The sequence below is a fragment of the Athene noctua genome, chromosome 3 (assembly GCF_965140245.1).
Source record: "Athene noctua chromosome 3, bAthNoc1.hap1.1, whole genome shotgun sequence".
Lineage (NCBI taxonomy): Eukaryota > Metazoa > Chordata > Aves > Strigiformes > Strigidae > Athene > Athene noctua.
This window is the reverse complement of record NC_134039.1, coordinates 11,059,907-11,081,956: the sequence shown is the minus strand read 5'-3', so window position 1 is coordinate 11,081,956 and position 22,050 is coordinate 11,059,907.

Here is a 22,050-nt window from a genome sequence, read left to right as displayed (position 1 = left end):
CCCCGCACCCAGCGGGTTTTGGAGAGCCCGGGTCGCTTTCCCCCTTTTTAGAAACTTTTTTCCTTTTTAAATGTTTTATTTAATTTTTGTTTGATCCCCAACTCTTTCCTTCTCCCCTCCTTTTTTTTTTTTTTTTTTTTCTCCCCCTTCCCGCGGCGCAGGTCTCCTGCCTTTTGTGTGCGGGCTCCCGGGGCACCCGGGGGGGCCGGGCAGGCAGCGGGCAGCGCTGCCCCCGCGCGTGTCACGCCTCGGCCTTTATTCCGGCGGCGGCGGGGTCGGTGGAAGGGGGGGGTGGGGGGTGGGGGGGGTGTCCCGGCCGGGCTCGGGGGCGGCGGCGGGGTCGGGAGGGGGTGGGGGCCGTCCGGGCTCGGGGCCGTCGGGTCCCGTCCGGGCTCGGGGGCGGTGTCCGCCCGCCGCAGCTGCCGCCCGCCCCGCTCCGCGCCCGACCTGCCCTGGCCGCGCTGAAACGGGGGGGGGGGGACTGGGGGGGACACGGCACACAGGCAGCACGCGAGGAGAGCGGGCACCTGCCCAAGGCGAGGCGGGCGCGGCCGGGGGGGCCCTGGCTCGCCGCTGCGCGCAGCTCCATAACGCAGCGCGTATTACTCAGTGCATTCAGGGATTAGCTCGCCTTGAAGTGCGGGGGGGATTCTGAGTCTCCCCCCTTCGCCGCCTCTTGGAAACGGGAGCGGGGAGAAGCGCCCCCCCCGCGACCCCCGGCCGCCACCCTGGTCCGTCCCAGCGCACAGCAACTTCTTGCTCCCAAGCGAGCTCGCTTTTAGCGTGTCAGCCCGCACAATGCCGGGCTAATTCCCGCTGCAAAAGGCAAGTGGTGAGGAATCAATCGCAGGCTTTATGCAGTCAGAAGGGATGATGGGTTTGGGGTTGGATTTTTTTTTTTTTTTTTTTAAAGTTCCCTGCCCCAGACTGAATTTCTCCTGCTCCTTACCCCCGTCCTATTAATAATCCCACGCAGGCGATTGCAGACCGAGGAAAAGCTATCATTTGTATGCGCCTGAAGATTAATTTCCCCCATGTACCAACTCAACGGCATAGTTATCTCTTTAACAGGGAAAACAGTTTGGCTCCATTGTCGGGTTGCCAAGACCGCCTTTTGAGAAAGGGAGCCCGGCTAGCCTCTGATCAAACTCAAAGGTTAGTTAAAAGACAAAAACAGCTGAAAATCTTCATGAATAATGCTGTTTCCCCGAGCCCAGTGTAGTGCAAGCGCACATTTCAATGCCAGAGCATTTTGTTATGCTGCTCGCCTAAGTCAGAATTTCACAGAAAAGGCAGAGAAGAAAAGCTCCAACAATTAGAGGGGGCCTGTCAGAAAACATTAACGCCTTCCTCGCCCAGCCTGTCAAGCGTGCTGGAAATAAAAAACTGGCATAGCGAATCGCACCTCCACCCTCCGGAGCTGCAGGAGGGGAGAGGGAAGGGGGGTTAGGGACAGAGAAATAGAGAGAGAGAGAGAGAGAGACAAATGGACAGGCCCAGGCAGTTAACAGTCCCCCTCGGCTTTGCAGTTCATCCAAAAGCAGGAATAAGAAGGGGAGAGGGCCTGCAGCTGGATGTTCTCTCTTAATATTCACCCCTCTGTTTCACGCTCCAGAATTATATTTTTCTCTCAGGACTGTCACGCACACTCACACTGCCTCTCTGCATCCTCAGCCCTTTCCTGCATCGGTCCTGCAAAGCACGTATGACGTGCCCAGAGAAACAGCAGCCTGGCAGAGCTGTTACCACCTTTTGCTCTCTGCTCCCTCCAAAGTCCCAATTCTAAGTCTCCGTGACTGACCGTGTGGGTCTCCTCTGTGGCTGACCCGCAGCTGGGCTGAAGAACCTCATGTCAAAGGAGCTGTGTGCAGGTATAGCACCAGAGCTATCTTGCTCTTTCATTTTTTTTAGAGAAATATATTTCAGATGTACAGCTTTAACTACCCAGGCTACCCACATGCTTGAGCCCATTTCCCTAATGAAATACCTATTGAAAAGGACACCAAACTATTTAAAGCCTCCCTTGCACTGCCTGTAAGTGAACATCTAGGCTTTGACTTTCCTGGCCAAAGCATGGATTTTTCCCAAGCATTTAAGTCACAAGAGAGCTCTGCTCCTTCTCTTGCTGTAAGCCAAAACTTTACATGATCACTTAAGTCCTTTTTTTTTTGTTTTTTTTTTTTTTTCCCTAGTTGCCTTTGTTGTCCCATTGCAAATACATGTATATGTATTTATTATCTGATAAGGACCAGGTCAGTACCGTACAGCTTCTATAGCCAGCCTTTTGGGCAGGAGGAGAGAAAGAGCAGGGGAGAGTACTGCTGTGTATTGTGAGTTGAAAAAAAAAAATTTCCAGCAAAACATGAAGTGACTGAAGAAAAGGAGAATCTCTAAACCCCATCTGAGGCATTCTAGGGGCTCGTATAAGCAAAGAGACACAGTGACACAGCTCAGATGACAGGTGAAAGAAAGTCAGACTTTGCCCATGGTTTTAGAGCTGTGTGATTCCTACATATTCTATGGGGAAGGAGCTCTGACCTCAGGGATGGGAGCTCCAACCCTCCATCCCACACAGACCCTGGAGCAGCACAGTGCATCCAGGCAACATGGGGCTTGCTGCACCCCTCCCAGAGAAGGCGAATGTCTCCTGAGGCTCTGGAGCCAGATGTGTCCCCAGAAGGTTGTAAGCAAAGAAAGAGCCCCACTGAGCGCTGATACTTGTATTGGCATGGACACTTTAGTCCTGTGCAAACACAAGCAAGCAGAAGAAGAGGGGAAAAGCTTCATCAGGTCCCTTTTCTCCCTCTATCTGCCTACCTGGTACTTACTATACTAATTGCAGAGGGAGAGGTTGGGTAAAAATGAACAGAAGGGCAAGTAAGGGAAAGCAGCTTTTTTTGTGACAAGGCATTGATCTTGGACTGAAGCTATTCATTGCTGCCTGTTGTTTGGTCCTGTCTCAAATCTATTTTAGCCTGAGATCCAGAACCATGAGAAGTTCCCCACAGGTGCCTGGGGATGTGCAGCATGTGGAGAATGTGAGAAAGCTGGCAAGACAGAGAGGGTCACTGATCCAGGCTCTGCTCTTGTGCAAAGCGCTGTGGGAAGAGCCAGTGTGTATTAATAGTCCGCGTTATTTTTCTGGGAGACAGACAACCCATGTTTCCTTTCAACCCACCGTGAACAGAATTCAATCAATATGTTCTTCACCAGCTATGTATTTTTCCCAGAAGAGCTACATTTCTCCTAAAATATCAGAGTGAACATCTATTTGTTGTCCTATATGTCACCTGGAAGCTTCTTCGATACAAAATTCCTTTGAAAAAGTCACCCACCAGGCCATGTGTTTCAACCTTCTCGTAGACCCTGTAAACAACTGCAGCAGTCAAGTTGCCCAAGTTTTCTGCTGGTCACTCCTTTGCAACAACACATTGCTTTCTTGCTTTCTGCTTTTATAAACTCCCAATAGCACTGGGGAAGGAAAGATAAAAATCACAAAGACCCCTATAATCAGCCCCAGTGGCGTAGTCCAAGCCTGTGCGGTCAGGGTGGGGAGTGTCTCATGAAATGGAGCCCAAGCTCATTTGGTCCAGTTTAACAGAAACAGATCACAGAAACAGCACATCCCTTCTGGGTTGCGGTCCTCCTCCCTCCCCTCCTGCTGCTGGTTGGAGCTGCGAGCTATTTTAATTTGCACTTGCTGCACTGGCTATATTACTTTGGAACAGGAAAGGAAAAGCCCCATATTAGTAAAGTGTGAAATGCAGTTTTAACTGAAAAGGGAAGCCATTTCGACAGGATTATACCGTGACAGTGCAGATTAAAACCCTGCCATATGGCCTAAGATAGGCTTCCTTTTACTTTCAGGTAACAACGCATTGCTAATTAAGTGATGATGACATTTCTAAATGAAAAAAAAAAAAAAAGAAAAAAGAAAAAAGAAAAAAAAGCCACCTGTATGTGAAATAAAGACAGTCAAGTGAAGGGAAGACATTAATTGGTGCTAATAATACTGGAAATCAGCCCTCTTTTATCATTGCAGTTTGCTTTGAATAGGGGAGGGAATTTGTTTGATTTGTTATTGGGTAAACAATAATTCACGTGTGCACTTGGAGAAGTGAATGTGGTGCTCCTGAAAGACACCTGACTGTCAGCACAGGAGAGCAAAGTCCTGCATGACATCCAGGACAAACACGGCACAGGCAATCACACAGAGAGGTTCCCCACCCTGCTTTGCCAAGGGCCTGCAAGGGGGTGGTGGAGGATTTCCCTGAGCAAGGCAGGAGGCCAGCCTGTCCGCTTGAGTGTCAGTTACCTTTAAGCATGTGCTTAAATACCTGACTGTACTGGATGGAAATCTTTGCTTTTGTGTCTCTGAGGGTACACAATGAACAATGGTATAACCAGTCAACACCAAACCTACAGCCCTTCCTACATCCACTGCTGTGTCACTGTGGGACAGCAATAGCTTTAAGAGAATAAACAGGATAATATCAGACTGTTGGTCTACAAGCAAAGAGTCACTGGTAATTAACAACCAACTCCTTGAGCCTTTCAGATGAAGGATGTTCTTCAAAGACCTGAGATGATTACTTGATGTTTCTAAGCAATGCCTGTGTATATTCCTCCACACCATACAAACTGCGTTTGGAGCTGCTGACCCAAAAGGCTAAAGAACAGGCAGTGGGACACACTTTGCTTCATCCTGTTTTAACTTTTGGAGCAAACCACATTTTAGGTTACTGTAACACAGATCGTGTTGGTCTGCCCAGTTATACGGGCCCTGACCTAGCAAGGACACTTAGAGTGTCATATCCTGTCAAACTTCAGGTACTACCAAAAACCAAAGCAGCACAACTGCATCTTTTCCACCTCTCACTGGCTGTGTTGCTGCTCAGATGAACTCCTCGTATGTCAGAAGAGAGGTGTGTTCATGCAAGTGACTTGTAGAGGAGTCTGGGGAGAGTGTAAGACAAGCCCAGGAGGGTGGTGACTTTATCCTCCATTTACCTACCTGGTCTCTTTCTGAACCCAGATATATTTTTGTCTTCTACAACACCCTGTGACAATCACCATGAAGGGATTATGATGTACAGACAAACATAAATAAAATAGCTGCTGGAAGAAGCAGTGAGTAATCCTCCTTCCCTCCTCCTCTGCTCCAAAGTTGCTTGTCAGAAGACCACCATGGCCACGATGAGGACAATGACAGGTCCATGAGGGGCACTCTGCTCATTCTGGGTTATCCCTTGGCTTCTCTGCATGGCTAGATCCTGTCTTCTTGGCACATCACTTTTAGTTACCACTGCTCCTTCTCGCTTTCTGTGTGGGGAACTGCTACTGACCAATAGAGCATTTATAAGTAGAACAATGTTTAATTAACACAACAGTAGGACAGACTTGTTGAAATACTTCCCAGACAGCAGGCAAGAGTCCTGACAAGGAGACTATTATGGGAATTTTAATGAATCCTTCCAGAGTGGGACAGCTTCCATATACCTACATTGCAATGACTAATTTTGTTTGTGAAAATTGTATTGGTAAATGATGCAGAGTGACAATAACACTGGGGACCAGTGAATTCAATAAAGTCACTGGGTGACTATGTGAAATACTGCCTACAGGACAGAGCAGAGTGCTTACCAAATGCAGTGCAGTCATGGGTCCGAGTGCCCAGAAGCCCACGTCAGACCCAGCTACAAATGTAGTTTGCATAAGGCAGGCAAAGAAGCAATTAAATTACCCAAACAAGGGTCTAGCTGTGCCAGATGCCACCACAGCATGAAAAGAAGCAAGGGCTGCACAACCACTTCTGTGAGACACGACCAGGAGCATGTGCCTTATTAACGCCACTGCTGAATGCCTGCCTGCTAGCTGCTACTGCTGTAATTGAGACAACACACACGTATCCTTGCCATCTCCCTATCTAAGAAAACAGGAAATTAAAATTGGCTACCTCAGTGATGGACCTGTGTAAGGTTCTCACCTACCATACAACAGCCTACTTCTTCTGACAGGAATGTGTGAAATGTGAATCAAGGGACACTGAAAGGACAAGGTTTACGATGTCAGTGCATTCCCTCGAGTCCACTTCCTCCTTGCTCTGTGAACTACTATCCTCTAGCAGAGACATTGTATACCACCGGTAACCCAGTGGCCATAACCAAGTGAGCTCAGAAGTTTAGAAACAACTTCTTATCCTTCAAGATCTTAAGCAACGAAGCTCCCAGGAAGACAGTCTGCAATGACAAGCAGATTATTCTCAAATTTGCCAGGTCAGCTGTCCACTGCTGTACTGTATGGACAGTAGCTAGCAAGGGACTGTGCAGACCCCGTTCTTCTGACTTCATCATGATTAGACGTCTGAGGTTCTTTTTCCCAAAAGATCTAGATATTAATGGACAGATTCAATATATGCAATATCTAGGCAGGGACCCCGGGCACAGCCAGTTTTCTTCTCTAGTTTTGCCATTTTCTGTCCCTTACAGGCATGTGACCTTTTTTTCTGGGGTATGGTTAATGCACATTGATTATTGAAATATGTTGCACTACATTCCAAAATGGTGTTGCAAGGTTAGCTCTGCATGGAAGTGTGTGCTAGAATACTAATAAGCATAGTCAAATACTGGTTTTGGAGCATTACTTCACAGGAGCAAAATCATCTCTGATTTCTTGGGATAGACAATGGCATGCGCAGAACTGACTAAGAAAGCCAACAAAAATTATGGCTGAAAACTTCGGTAATTCATAAGGATTTCACTGAACTGGAGTGAAACTTTGCAAACTGCTTGCCGTAAGCCTCGGTTTGCTGAAGAAAAGAGATGAGGAAGGAGAGGATATGTCCTTTCTACTGCTACAGACTCTGCTGCCCTCAGAGGTGCAGGTTGTAAAAACACTGATTTTATTTTTATCCACATGCATCTGTTTCCTGTTGAATTCTTCTTTTTGCATAATGTGGAGTCTTGCCTGTCAGATTAACGCAGTGCTTCACCCCCAAACAAAAGTGCTGGCCTCCAACAAATCCATCTACAGCACACCTAGCTCCATCGGTGGGCATATTATAAAAGGTAATGAGCTTGACACTCCCCTTAGCTCCAGCTGCTATAGCAGCGTGTAATGAGCCTTGCTCTATGGACTCCATCTCTCACACTAAAACGCCATTGAGAAGTGAGACAGCATGACACTGAATTTAATTTACTGCTTAGCATCAGCTGGCCCCAGATGATCGAAGGTCATCTGGATGGAGGGTCAAGTGGTATAAACAGCTCCAAATCCCCCTTCTGCCCAAGGGCTCAGAGCCGGTGAGCCCCACGGCAAGCAGGCGCAGACCCAATGGGGGCACATCAGCTGAGCAGCCTCCACAAGCAGATTCCATCGGAGCATCTGCTCTCCCAGATGAGCAACCCCTCCCATTGATTGTATTCCATCAGCATTTTTGCAGCAATTTAGTGAAAATCCAATTAAATAGGCCAGGTTCCTTGGAGGAGTTAGTCTGCTATTGTAGCTACTTCTGGTGGAGTACCTTTTCTACCTCCATAACAGTATTTTGCTTGTAAGGTATCAAGGATTTTCAGATCACAAAGTGCCATCATTCTGTTTCAAGAAAGAGAAGCAAGAAGGAGGGTTTTGCGGGAGAGCTGAGCACGCACATAACCAACGTGATCAAGCAATGCCCGTTTATTACAACTAAGAAAGCCCTTTTATAATGTTCTCCCGCACACGTAACACGGAGTACAAGTCCTCAAGACTGGACAGTTAACTTAGCCCACGCTTTAAACCTTCTTATGATTGGATAAAAGTGCCACATCAGCCTTGCCAGGCTTCCTGCCTTGTGGAACTTACTCTTCCGTCCCAACCCCTGCCGGGGGTTGTTTGTCTCGTCGAGTTTCTCCCCCCTCATTCAGGGTCACGTCCTTATCACATTCTTGCTTGGCTGAGGCTCTTATCAGTCTTGTTCTCATGCAGGATTGCTCACATGGCCATTCTCTCTCAGAAGGTCCTCTAGAATCCTAACAGGGTTTGAGTAATCCAGAAAGGGCTGATGCCAGAGGTGGAAGGGAAAACATAAGAAAAGGAAGGCATGAGGTGATACCACCTTCAGTGACATACAGCTCAAGGATGTGCAGAGTCAAAGGCAGTGACATATTTAATTCCTCCCAGAGACTGTTTTCTGCCATGGACTTGTTGTATAAATATCTTGTAAATGGCACCAAGTGTGCATTTAAAACTAAGCTGAATAAATGATAATTCTTAAAAGATTCATTTGTGATATTTAACCTAAGGGTCAGACCTGCCTCTGCTGACAGAGACTAACTAGTCATGCTGTGGTCCAAAGGATTATGATCCTGGAAGAGCAGGGCTGAGACACACTAGCCTGGCAGGGGAGGAGTACTCTTTCCCATTGGGAAGATGTGTAATGCTGTTAAAGGATGTCCCAGCCTTAAACCCAGAGATGTGATTGTCCATTAAGAAACAGCACAGCCAGATCCAGGCCCCTGAAAAATGGAAATCTGCTAGTGGGGATGGGGACCTGGGGCATGATGTGCTCCAGGCAATTTCTGCAGCTGCTCTTCAACGACACAATCATTGAATCCACCGAGACCACCTGAGGAGTAGGAAACCTTCAAGAGTAACACAGGCAGAATCAGACCCCCACGGAGTGAAATATGGGTCTTGAGAAATTTACCTCACTGTGTGGTGGCAGGTTTCTAGCTGGTTTGTGTGCCTGGACGCTTGCTCGCCTGTCTCTACAGCACAATGCGTGTGCTTGGCTCAGTGCAGCCCATACATGCACTTGTTCTTTCCCCGCTTACAGTACACCAGGGGCTTCCTACAGGCCATAGGCATATGTGTGGGGTTGCAGGGGCCCAAAGACAGCGCTGTACAGCTATGTCCATGTGGGCAGGCTGTGCAGCACAAAGCCAGGTACCATCGCTTTTCCCACATACTGGTACTGCATAGACTGAGTGCACGTTTATGCCCCAAATGCTTCTCTTCCTTTAGATATTGCCACCCTTCCAACACGGACAAAGACCTGTTTGTGAGGCTGTGCTCCTTTTCTGCAGGGATGACAGGTGGGAATGGAGGTCTGATATAAATATACCCTGATTTGAGAGGGTCGTGAGTGGGATCTAGTCTAATTTTCCACCCTGAACAAACAATTTTACTTTGCACCAAACTTTCCCTAAAGAGAATGAGCTCAATTAAGAAACCCACAACAACACAACTTTTAAAAAATACCGTCGTTATTGTCCATGTGGGTTTTGGGTGGGCTGTGGAAATTGATTTACGAGTCAACCACTTTTCTCTTTTCTTGCCATCTCTCGCTTGAGTGGTTTGTAGGCCTTGGCCCTTTCTTTCACTCAAGGAGAATAAGGTTGTCTATGGAAGAGGTCAGCATTTCAAATTGGTGGAGTTCAACTGCACAAATGACATAGAACTGACAAGAAAAGACAGGGGGTTTGGAGGTCATAGACTGCATAGGTCCTGGTTAGGGTTTTCGCTTTGTGATGGGACCTGGCACCAAAATGCATTAAATAACAGGCTTAAGGACTATTGAGGGAGGGCTGAATGCAAATCAAAGATAAGTAGAAGTTTTCTTTCCTAAAAGGGGAATAATTTTTTTCCTTACCTCCCCCTTTCCATATCTGCACAGGCAAGGTCTGCATGTTAAACATGATTTAGCAGGCATTATTCTGGAGCCTTTTCATCAGGTTTCTGCAGTGATTGCCTATCTTGGCCTATGATTAATGATCTGCTGTGCAATTTGGAGGCTATAATGACTCAACAATCCACACACAAACTATATAGTCGCATTCCTTTTGCAGATTTGCCAAGCTGTTACCAAGGGGCCCACAACCAAGCAGGATTGTTAGAGAGATAGCTAAGCATTTCTGCAAATGCCATTCTGCCCTTATCTTGCTGAGAAGTGCGTTGGGCAGCAGGCTCATTTACAAAATTCAAAGCCTAGATTTCAGCGGTTCTTTTAAAAAAAAAAATAATTCTGGATTGAAATAATCATTAAAAAGGCTGTTAAGCAAAGATCCTGGTATATGGCCTCTCAGTGATTATACAGACAAAATACTTTCTTTGTTTCCAAATTTTGAATCTGATTAATTGAGGCCTAATGCTATTAATGCAGTTTGAAAGAGAAAAGTTAATCTTTGGAAACCCATGCCATAAATGAAATCTGAAAATCTAAGGAGATTTTGAAGTGAAAGCTTTGTCTTCGTTTCAGTTTCTATATAGGAATAGATTATGAGGGATTATTTATAGATTTCAGATGGATCTGTATCTGGTTAAAAACTCTCTGTAGAATAACCACTTTATAAACTTTTTTTTTTCAAAACATGGGTCCTGATGAGGGTCAACTTGGAAAATCCATAGTTCCTGTTTGTGAGGTTGTTTTCAATAAAAGTAAATGCAGACAGGAAAAGTGAGGACAGAGCTACAAATGGATTCCATCTTTTACAAGGATGTCAGTTATTTTTATGAAAAATAATTACAGAATAACCTATATATTAATTGTTAGATGCAGCCCAAATATATTTCAGTCATAACTGAAAGAGTTCTGGTATTAGTTCACCGCAGTCACATTCACTTTAAGGATTCATCCAGTTTTAGCTTCCTTTTTGTCTTGCTTGAGGGCATGGGAACTAGAAGGGCATATAGCAGATCCATCCTGTACATCGTATTATTATTATTATTATTATCGTTATTATTATTATGGAAGTGCCTGGAAGCTTTAAACAAGGACAGAGCTTCACTGTGCTAACACTGAACCCTCGTAATACATTGTAGCCTCATGATGAAAGGTTATTTATTTCTTACTCCTGTACATAATGTACTGAGACCCTGTTTTTGCAAAGCCTTCATGGTTCCAGATTTAAGTACAAGTGTAAGTGCTTCTCTACATCCAGGCTTAAGCAAATATATTACACTTTAGTCCATGTCCAGAGTGAAGGCTGAGATGTCTCCAAGCCATTTGGGAAGAAGACCTTTCTCTGATCCCACTGCAGGCAATAGCAACCTCCCCCTGCTCTGGCTTCAGAGTCCACCATGTTAGAGAGTGCCTGTTTAAAGAAACATATTTCATATCAAATACAAATAGGAAATATACAGTATGTGACTCAAAACCTCAGAGCTGTTAGTTTCCTGCTGATAGGGAGGAAGAAGTAAGAAACCTCTGGCTATGAGCATGCTCAAGCAAAGCAGCATTTACCCTCCCCTCTCTATACAGGGGCTTTCACCCTTATGCCAAGAGCCAGTGCACAGTGATGTGCCACAGAGGTCCTACTATTTTGTAGGTTTTTAACTAATCTTTGCCTCAAATATGTACATAAATAAATAAAAGTGGCTGTGAGCTCTCTGCTGTACAGACATGATAGTCCTGCTGTGTATTTAAGTCTATTAATCTATGAATGGTTGTGTAGCTGACACTGCCTTCAGGGCAAAGGGATGGACTAGATCGGGGTCAATAACCTTTCAGTGGTGCTCTGCTAGCCTGTGGTTATCAACCCCAAAGCAGAGGTTACATGGGACAGCCAGAGCTCTCAGTAGCTGTAAGATACTGCCTCTCAGAGAGGCAAAAACCTGCTGCTGCAGTGGTATCACCGGCCTGTGTGAAACAACCATCCTCCTGATTCAGTGAGTGAAGCAAAGGCAGCAACATGCGGCATGGAGCCCTTAAACCTCTCGGATTTCACCCTCAGGATGCCATGACCTCTAGCTCCCAGTCTTGCCTGTGCCTCTGAAAATCAGTACCTGTCCTCTCAGGCGGATGGTGTCCCAGATCTGTTTGGGACTTTTCTTCTTTGAAAAAAGTCAGGAAGCAGCAAAAGTATGTACTTTCCACGCAACAGAAAGGACCAGAGCAGGTCTATTCAAGGAAATATTTTGTCTGGTAGCCCACAGGTAATTCTGAAAAGGATGAGAAAGTCAACAAAAAATGAATGCAAATATAAAAGCCTCTTTAGTTGCTTTCTAGGTGAATAGAGTTTACTCTGCACCTCTGCACCCACATGGATAGTACCTTGGATGGGAGCAAGACAAGGATCCCCACTGGCATCAGACCTCCACCACCCTCTGTGGAAAGCTCAGCCCTGAAAGGGACACATAGTCCCCACAGCAGCTTTTCTACTGGGACCAGCTGTTTCAAATGTGGGACATGTTTTCTGTGAGTCAGCCAGCCACCTGCTAGGCAGTGTGATGAGGTCAACCTTATTTCACACAGCTTCATCACATCTCAGTTCCTTGTGTTTAGTGACCTTAGTTTGAACTGTTGCTTAAAGGTGAACTGGACGGAGATTTTCAGAGGTCATGAGTGAGTCTGAAGACCATGGTGTCTGGATATGCAAGAGGGAGCATTTCAGGAGTTTAATTTTCTTGAAGGATGTTTTCAATGCTTTCCACAAATCAAGCTCCTTCAAGGTATTTCTCCCTGACCACTCAGAATTACTAGTCAGTTCTTGAAATGCTCTTTCACAAATTATGTCACATTCCCAGTCATCTGAGTGAGTCAGCTTCACACTTGACATGCACAATGTACATCTAAAAATTGAACTGGAATATGGATGAGAAGAGGAGTTGCCCATCGGGTTTCTTAGCACACCACCTTGGATCCAGTCAGACTGGAAGCCTGCTAGAACCAGGTGTTTTGAAGTATTCTGGCATTTTCCTTTACAACTCCGAAAAAGAAGCACAAACAGGATGGTGTGGCAGAGAAGGGGAAGTCATTTATACGATTTCAACCTTCAGAAAATGTTCAGTTAAGATGTGGCTCAAATATTACCATTGATTATTGGCAGAGATAGGGCAGGCTTTCTTTCCTCTGATTTCTCATCCCAAGGCATTTCATACACTGTAAGTTCCCAGGTGGTGCTTGTGTATCTATGTTTGCACATACTGCTCAGTGTGCAGCAACCGCAAAGATGGACAATAAAGAAAATACAGAGAAAATTAGTCATTCTCTTTGAAACTGGGTGACTCGGCAGTATGAAAGAGACGGAAACTATGTTTATATTGACATGTCATACTGTGTTACTATCAGTTTGCATACATATTAAATTTAACTGGTAGACACAGTTTACTTTCTAAGAATGACTTCCATATGAACACAGGAGGAATAAGAATTGCTCCACTTTTGCCCTTGGTGACTTTTTGTAGCACAGGTGTTCCAGACGAAAGACTCTGGTCTTGAGTGATGGCTCAGCATCCTGGAGGGCCAAAGTTCAAGTGCAGGGATTCAAGTTTTAGGGAAGTTAGAGCCTTTTAGCAAGGCATATACTAACATGTTTTGAAATCTGAGAATGACTTAAGCCAGACCTCTGCTTTGATGAGAGAAAAAAGTCAGTTTAGGTGAAAGTATTGTAGCTTCAAGAATGTTTATAATTTTCCACAAGGCAGTGAGAAAACTATGAATTTCATCAGAAGCTGAAAAATCTGCCCCAGAATCACCCAGAATTACTTCAAGTACTGGCGTACATATTGATGACCATTTGCCAAACTAACACATAGTGAATATCTGAGCTAGTAGATAATTTATTTGAAATGAGTGTAACAAACAATCCTGCCGGCTGTTGGCAAACAGTGGTTGACAGTTGCAAACAGCATTTTTGTGGGTTATTTTGGAAGTCATAAGTATACAATCTGAGACAGGCAAACAGGAATGGTCACAGCTATTTCTAAGGAAGCCAGTCCATAGAAGAACAACTTGCCCGGAGTTGTATCTCTCCGGTTGTGAACCATGATTTTTGCCCATCTTACAGAACCACTTTTAAGATGCATGTCAGCCAGCTGCAAAGACAGAAGCTAGAAGTCCACCATTGTAAATAAATAGAAAGTATTGAGTTCCCTCTATAGGGAATCCTTTTTTTCCATACCTCTTTTTAAGTTGAGTACCTTTATACGCCAAAGATAGGTAAAATGGGGTCATAGGGCTAAAATAGCTAAGAATCTGGGAGAAACTTTGCAAATAGGAATGCCTTTTTTTCTACACTGCCTGTGGTCACACAGAAGTACAACGATGTATGTTCCAGAACTTAAAATCTTGGACTTCTAATATATTTTATTCTGCTTGTTAACTAAATGCAGGGCAAGACAGGCAACTCTATCAGGTCTTATATACTCTATAGGTATTAATAAGAATTATGGGGCTGATGTTCCACGCACAAAGCTGGCAGTTTTTCCTGTATTTTATTTAAGATGAGGACTGTAATCCAGAGATGAATAGAATAAATAGTAAAAGTTAAGACAAAGTATTTTTCAAAGCTAAGAACTGTTGTGTTATGAGAGTGGACCAAAAATTTGAGCTTCAGATTAGCTAGTTAAGGGATTAGAATTGCATAAAGGGTTAATATCTGCTCCTCCAGATGTGAACTTCATTAATTTAATCTAAAACATCTTGAGAGATAATAATACACATATTTTCAATTACAACAATTATTTAAACAGCCCTAATCTTGCACTTCATGAAACCATTTACATTCACTCTAATGTCAAGCTCTGCAGGGGAATATGTTAACACAGGAAATGTAGCATCTTCTAATTACAGTACTTCCATAAAACAGAAACAAAACTGAGTTTTGAAGGCTGAGCTGAGAGCAAGGACTATTCCATGGCAGACAGAAATGCAAAAGAACCAGGGCCAGTTGCAGACAGATGGGGATATTATATTTTACGTCTCTGCAGAAACACTGGCACGTATGCTTGGGAAAAGATGTGATATCACAAAACATGCATATCATTTTAGAGTAAGAACACACTCTCGCTGATTGAGTAGCTCCCATATTTATAGGTCATAGAATTACTATGTTGTTATATGCTCTGATCTTCCTACAAGCCTGAAACAGCTCATCAGAGGATCACAACCCAAAATCACATGCAGAATGAATAGCATCTATGGAACATTTTCAGTTTCTCAGTCAAAACAAGAGAGGCAATCTACTGTGGAAAGAGAGCAGCAAACAGCAACACAGTATTTCCCTGCCAGTCAGACCTGAGGCTGTCTGAAAGCAGCAGTCCCATTTCACTCCTGGGGTTTTGCTTCAGTTCTGAAGCCTCCCATGGCCCTCGCACTACAGGCGGCTGCCTCAGGTTGGCCTCCTGCATGGCTCTGCTTGGCTCAGCTCTTGGGGCCACTGCAGTAGCTTGGAGGTTACAGCTAAGAAACGAGTCCCCAGGCCAGAATGTTATGTTGATGTACTGAAGCTTTAAAGGATATGTCAGGAAAACTGGTATGAATTTTCAAATGGGAAAACTTGAGATTATCGCTCCAGGCACGGTGCTGACACTGCACCAGTGTGTTGGCTTCCATGGCAGTGGAAATGCACCCGCTGCTAGCACGGGTATATGGGTGGGCCACTCAGAGATATTCACGGCCCATTGAAATCCACTATGATTTGGGTACCACGCTGCTTCAGTTGTCTTGTAAATCCTGTCTTTACTTTATATTTTCCTGTTATTTGATAAGATTTTCCCAACGGTGACAATTACTTTACTGCTTTGTAGCAGTAACAATCTGCAAGTAATATGATGCTAGTAGGGAAAGACACCAGTTTAAGTGAGAACCCATTTTATGGCATGTCACACAGAGAGCAAAGACTATTTCTATCACAGATGACTTGCCTTAAAGAGCTTTTTGGTCACATCATTGCATTCAGTCATCAAAATGTGTATGCATCTTTTTGGAGATGCAGCAGCTTAATTCCCTCTTTGAACTTGACTGGACCGTTGTCTGTCTACAGCTGACCAACTGCCTGCAGAAATGCAAGCATGGAAATATGTCCTTCCTGGAATAAATACACATGTGTGCAGGTGTGTATTCAAACCCAGCATCTACCAAAAGTGATAACCTCAACCACTTGGTGATGTAACTCAGTAGTGCTGTGTCTATGCTGTACAGGTATATAACTGTCCCACTCCCCAGCCCTATACCCCTCTTGGTAATAGGCCATTTGCAGGCAGACAACACAAGAAGTATGGTGGTTCTTATAAGGGCTCTGGCACACACAAAGAAAGGAAAATTTGTCTTAAAATAATGAAGCAATCTTTTGTACAAAAAGTTTCCAAGTGTAGCAAAGGCTCATCCATCTAATAAATGCCCCCAACCCACCGGCCAGTAGAAAGACTGGATAGTGCAGGGAACAGTGGCTGGGAGAGGGTGATGGGGAGGGGTATTTTTTTTCAAATTGCAATTGTTTGGGTTGCTGACCCAAGGTAAATGACAAGAAATCGAAAAACACCCCCAAGACATATTTCAACCAAAGCAAGCGCTTGGGATTATTTTTTTTCCCCCTCAAGCGCTTGGGATTATTTTTTTTCCCCCTCTGTGTCTGTTTGAAGGTATTCTCCCAAGTTGACAAGCACGTGTTTTGGAGACCATTGAAAAGTTTCTGCCATAAATAGAGGAGGCAGCTTGGCTTAAGTGTTGCTAGGGAATACCTGGCAACAGGCAACAATAGTCCTTTTAGAGAGCCCAGGGCAAACAGTGACCGTGGTAATGGGGTGGGCTTAAGGGAGGCTCCTTGCCCAAAGCCCCTCCACTCACACTGCGCCTCCAGCCCTGGGCTGTGTTCCGGAAATTCCCCACACAAAGCCCCCCATTCAATGGGAGGTGGGCCCGTGCGTGTGCTTTTCTGGCAGGGAGGGGGGCTGCAGAGGGAGGGGGCCTTCATGTCAAAAAAAAAAAAAAAAAAATCCCAACTTTTTTTTTTTTTTTTGCAAAGGCTAAGAGAAGCACAGAAAGTGCTAAGTTTGTAAAAGAAGCTGAAAAGGTTCAGAAAGGAGCATAATGGGGACAGAGAATGCCTCGTGAATTTTGAACAGAGAGCAGAAAAGAGACCCTAAAAAGCAATTAGTGATGCTGCTTGTCGCTGAAGAGGGAGCTTGAAGGAGGTGGGAAGGTGCAAAAGGAAGAGGGCAACTCCAATCACTTAGTAAAGTAGGAGGGAAAGGCAGGGGCAGGCACAGGGAGGGAGACACTGGCAACTTTGGGAACTTTTATAGTAAAAGTGGATGGAGGCACACGGCAAGGGCAGCGTCCGAGGAGCGCCTGGAGCCGAAGCCACATGCCAAGCTGGGTCTTGGCTTCACCTCCCCTGCTTATTTCTGCAAAACCGGGGAAACAGCAGGGCCTGGCTGCTGTCTCTCAGCTAGCCCAACGTGCCACAGACTCAGCCTCAAATCCTCACCCATCCCTGTGAGAAGGGCTCCTCAGCCAAGTGCCTCTGCCTGATGGATGAAGGCGAGGGGGACATTTCTGAAAGACCTTCAGTTTCTCTTCCTCTTCCTTCCCGCACCTCATTCCATTTCCAGAGTCATGCACGATGCCTATTTAGCCATACATCCCCTGTGCAAAATAAAAATAATGCTGTCTGCTCATTAGCTGGGAGTTGTTAAGGGGAAAAAAAGAAGAAAAAAAGGGCTGTCTGAACAGGGCTGAATAGCTATAACCTTAATGGGTTGTCAGAAGTCTGCTGGCAGCACGGTGAGGGCAGCCAATCCCCCTCTAGTCTTTTGTCCTAGGCATTGTTTAGGATCAGTGGTAGCTCATTAGGTCGGGACAGTAATATTCGTAATGATCCTGTGGGGCTGAGGCTTCAGACTGTGTCTTCAGCTGTTTTCCTGATGTCAATCTGATTCATGGAGAGGTATTCATTTCGACAGAGATACTTTGGTGGAAATCATTATTTACCTTTCATATTCTGATTATTAACCTTCAACAAAAGTTGCAGCTGGAGGGGGAAAAGGGGAAGCTCAGAGTCCTGCCTGCATGAACTGAGGTGTGTTACGGTGAAAAGGAATCTGGAAAAGCCTAGTAGATGGGGTCTTGGCCTACAATTTGGCCCTACAGTTTCCCTCCTTGTATTTCAGATTCCATCTATAAAGTAAGGATAATCATCCATTTTGCATTCTGGAGGTTGTGGAGAGGAAAATATTAGAGTGTGAGGCTTCCAGGCAATGGGCCAGATAAGTAGCTAAAATTAATACCTTTCCTGCATTCAGGGGTCCTGGAAGGGCTGGTCTTTTTTGTTGTTGTTTTGTTTTTTCTGGTTTCTAACAAAAAAGAAAATATTCTGAATCAAATTGTAAATCAGAATGGATTTTTTAGTCGTGTATAATTCCCCTTACATCCTATACTTATTTTCAGCCTAGTAACATGGCCTGCTGAGGAAGGGAGCAAAGTTAAATCCCCACTTTCCCTCAGGCACCTCCACCGCTGAGATACTGGGTGCAGACATGGGGCCGAGCAGATCCTATTGACTGTGACAGGCCAAATCCCTAGCTTTGGTCATATGTGCTGTCTGACAGTGTCACAAATCCAAAATGACATATTTGTAAAGTGATGAAACTAAAGGGTAATTGATCATATGGTAGATTTCCTTGTAATTAGGCAACACATTATATGTCTACTTGCCAGTCTTGCCAATCACAGAGAGCAAAGTACATTGTCATTCTCTGCCCTCTCCAAGACTTTCCTTCAGTATTTAAAGCCTGAGGTTTTCTAAGGAAATTCTGAGAGCTCTGTGCAGCTGTCCTACATCCCTATTAAAAACCAGCCAAACTAACAAATAATGATGAAATGATTTCCTTATTTATTTTGTGTTAGAAAACAGAGTGGACAATGAACTGTTCTCTGAAACAAAGGGGCAAGAACTACTCGTCCCTTTCACTCCAGTAAGAGGATGGTAAGTACACAAAGGTCAGCATACAGACATTGAAAGGTTCAAACCAAGAGCACGAGGCAATGGGAACATCCCCAGATCCTCAGTGAGTGCAAAGCTCACCAGCAGCTGCCTCTGTGGTGCTCCAGATCTGGCCAGAGCTGGAGCAGCTGCTGTGGGCATCCTGCAGACCAAAACAGCTCCCCAGTGGCTCACATGCCCTGTGCTACAATCCTGGGGAAGGATTTGGTGTGTCACAGGACACACAGAAAAGGGCTTATGGCGTCTCCACTGTGGCTTAGCTGTTATTGCGTTTGGGTAACTGTGCTACCTGGGTCAAGTGGTAAATGAATAGTGCAGTGATGAGTTCTCCATGAAGAACCCTCCCACTGCCACAAAGAGGAACAGAATTTCAGACCCAAATTAGTATATTATTACAATGAGGGGGGGCATATTCTGCTGTCAGTGAAATGTCTGCTAGGCTAAAGGTTATTCTTCACAGGTTTCCTAATTATAAGGAAGCACAGCATCAGGAAGTGTCTGCCACCAGCAGCACACAACAGAGTGAGTGAACAGGCCATGTCTTTGTCAAATAGATCCAGGAACTGATTTCTAGCTGATAGGCAGCAGAAGAAATGCTGCTCAGTGATGAAGCAATGAGGTGCATCTCATCAGCTGTGAGATGGGTTTTGCTGAACATATTTGCTAGGCTCCCTTTGCCTTCTGGTTTCTCTGGTACCCCGGAAACAGTTTAAATATTCAGTCCCACACCTGGTCTGCAACTGACGCAGGTGTCTGTGCCTGTATTCACGGGAATGAATCAAGCTTGCAGGATATAGCAAAAAGGGTGATTTTTCTTCAGCAAATTGTCATATAACCATTAGTATTTCTATTAAGTGACTGAAATACTACAGCAACTAGTGGGACAAGTTCTGCTCTCTACCAGCTTCAAGCAGAGAAAAAAAGATCACCAGAATCACTCAAAGGTTTCTGAAATATTTCAATCCTTTTAAAAACAATCTTTGTGTTTCTAACAAGGGAAGTAGAAGGATATGAAGGTAATAGTAACTCATACTGTTTCCTCTGGATCATATTTACTTCTCTATCTTGTGGAGGGTTTGAAAATGCAGGCCTGTAAGGAACTTCTGAGAGTTGCACTGAGTCTATAACTATAAGTTGTAAAAATGATAAAACTTTTAAATGCTACAAGTAGAGCTGAATGTTTTGGCTTCTACAGAAAGCTGCTGTTATGATAAACAAAGATGATTATGTTTTTGATGCTGTTTGCAATTTTAACAACTCACTATTTTGTCATATCAGTATATGCTTTTAAGTGCAACAGAGTTGTTAATTCACTGCTAAGGAATTATGCATTTTAAGCGCTATTAAAATGTCTACTCCCGGAAAGATCTATTACTTAAACAGTTTTCTGTGTGAGCAAACACATGTTTGTGAGTAGATGGGAACCCATATACTCACAAGCGCGCACACCTGCACATATTTATGCCCCCACACACATATAGTAAAGCCCACCCAAATACATATGAATGTGCATACGTTCAGACACAGTCACACATGCAGACAAACATTCACCCACAAGCCCACAGGCACAGTTGTACACAAACCTGCATGTACATGCACGCACATGCATGCCTAGACACACCCACACAACTGCATGGACATGCATGCGTCCCTGCACACACAGACGACCAAACATATATGCACACATATAAGCAAGTACACTTCAGAACATGCACTCACCCATACACGCCTCTACGGGCGCTCATGCACTTGCATGCACACCTACACTCTTGAATGCACACGCATACAGATGCACTCCAGTGTGCTTGCACACACCCACATAAGCATCCACTCATACACACCATCAAGCACACTCCCCCACACCCCTATGCACAGACACACACACACAAACTCACACACACTTGCGTGTGTGCACACCCACGCCCATGCACACCCACCTCCACACACGAACACTTACATGTATGGGCACGCTCGCAAGGGCGCCTGCACACCCACACCGATGCGCCTTCGCACGCAGCCACACACGGGACCGCGTGTGCACACGCTTGCACACACCCTCACACCCTCTCTCACACACACGTTCACGCACACGCGTGCCCGGACACACGCACGCCCACACCCCACCCACCCACCGGCACCCCCGCGCCGCCGGCGGGGCAGCACCACGGACAGCGCCCGCCGCGCCGCCGCCGCCCCAAGGCCCGGCCCGGCAAGGCCCGGCCCGGCAAGGCCCGGCCCGGCAAGGCCCGGCCCGGCAAGGCCCGGCCCGGCAAGGCCCGGCCCGGCAAGGCCCGCCGGCGCTAGCGGGGGAGTGCCCTCTCAGTGGTGCGCTTGCAGCCAGTCTTGAAAAGCGTGAAAATACTCCTGGGAGCGAGAAGCAAAGTCTCGTTGAAAATATGTCCTCTTCCCAGTAAAATGCACGAGCCAAAATCCCTGCCAAGTCCTTTTTGTTTCAAAGAGAGTCTTTTTAGAACGATTGGGCTTAAACACTGAGGAAATATGCTTACCTGGAAACATTCTTACAACTAAGCACATCAAGAAGAGCTTTATTCCCACACTGCACCACAGGACAGCAAAGGCACGGGCATTTTCCCTATAATGGTAATGCTTTCTGATGTACAGTTTTAATAGCTCCTGTCCAGCACGGCAATACAAGCCGGAACAGTGCATCCCCTCATGCCCCAGCACAAAGCCACAAAACAGATGCTTCTGAGCCACTGAAGACATCAAAAGTGATGGCCTGGTTGAGGTGATACTCCTAACTTTCAGGTGAATGTTGTTGTGGCTCTTGTTGAACATGGAATGGTGGAAGAACATTTAGTGTTATCTGGATGCAACAGCTGAAGTTCACCAAATCTGCTCACTATTTGGCCACCAAAGAGGCTGTTTCAGCAGCAAGATTAAGTGATCTGAGCCTTCTGGTGATGGTTAGAAAAGCAGATTCATATGTGTTAGAAGGATGACATGGAGTCTCTGTGTGGAAATTAGCTCCATGACTGGCAGGCAGGTGTGAGAGACATCAGCAGATTGAGAGTGACTGGCTGTATGCTATGCTAATATGGCATTGGTTTAGATGAAGTGCAAGGTTCACATATTCCAGGAGCGAAGTTTAATCTAACATCTTTAACATCAAGGGCTTACTCAATATGTTTATTGATCAGCTATACAGACACTCTTCTCTATGTCAACACCATCTTTCCTGGTAGCAGAAGCAACACATTTTGTGTGCTATGCAGCAGTATTCACCCAGTGAATCCTCAAGCCTTGCAGGACGGTGTCTGTGGGACTAAACATACAGTTAAACTGTGATTCTCAGATATCGTATCTGATCATTTTGTCTGGGATC